Below are 1,063 nucleotides of genomic sequence, written 5' to 3' on the forward strand. Positions count from 1 at the left end.
TTTATATGTGTAAAGGGTTTACCTGTATTGTCCTTTGTTTAAAAACAACTTGTCTCAAATAGCACCATGAAGGATGAACATTCTGAATTGAATGTGGGTGAATGAACACGTTTAGCCTCAGAAAGCGTGTAGTGGACTGCTGGACGAGCGGCTGTGGCTCAAGTAGTCCTCTAATCACAGGGTCGGTGGTTCCATCCCCTCCACAGCTGAAGTGTCCTTGGGCAAGACACTGAACCCGAAGTTGCTCCCACTGGCAGGCAGCACCTTGCATGGCAGCTCTGTCTCCATTGGTGTGTGAATGGGTGAATGAGAAACACATTGTAAAGCGCTCTGAGTACCACTAAGGTAGAAAGGAGATGTGTAAGTGCAGAGCATTTACTAAACAGTCACAAAACCCCTTAATAACAGGAGGATCTACAGATAATGCTTCATAAAGGTGATCTATTAGTGTTGACTTGATCCCAGATCTGATCAGAGTCTCTCTCATCGGATTGGTTGTTAGTAGCAGAATATCCGTACCGATGACCTCTATTCAGTGGATTGTGTTCATTCATAATAATCCAGATCATGATGATGGATGTCATTTTTGTATCATGATCTGGACAAACAGGTAAGAATAAAAAATTGTTTTTGTTTTTTTTTACTATGTATGTCTTTCATATTTTCAGTGCAAGCTTGTTCCCTTCAGATGAAGGAGTGGTCTTCACACAGTGGACCCACTTCAGGCTTTATTAATGACGGACCTCATGGGGAGGCGGGTCCTCGTCCTGGTCCCCACCTCACGACTACAACACAAGGACCACCAACCGGCAGAAACGAGGAGGAGTTTATTCTGGTTGCCAGGAGATGGAGCAGAGGGGCTACGCCAAGTTACCCCCATTAACCCGGAAATGCACAACTTGTCCTTCAAAGTAGAGGTAAACTCGAGACGTGTTGATTGAACAAAAACAAAATAAAAGCAAAGTAAAGGTTTCGTTAACGTAGTTTTGGACAAGAACAAACAGGATATCAGCCTGAAAGCTTGCCACTGCCCGTTGTCTTTTGTCCTAGATTGATATAATAA

This window comes from Stegastes partitus, unplaced genomic scaffold (genome assembly GCF_000690725.1).
Source record: "Stegastes partitus isolate 25-593 unplaced genomic scaffold, Stegastes_partitus-1.0.2 Scaffold1769, whole genome shotgun sequence".
Classification (NCBI taxonomy): Eukaryota; Metazoa; Chordata; class Actinopteri; family Pomacentridae; genus Stegastes; species Stegastes partitus.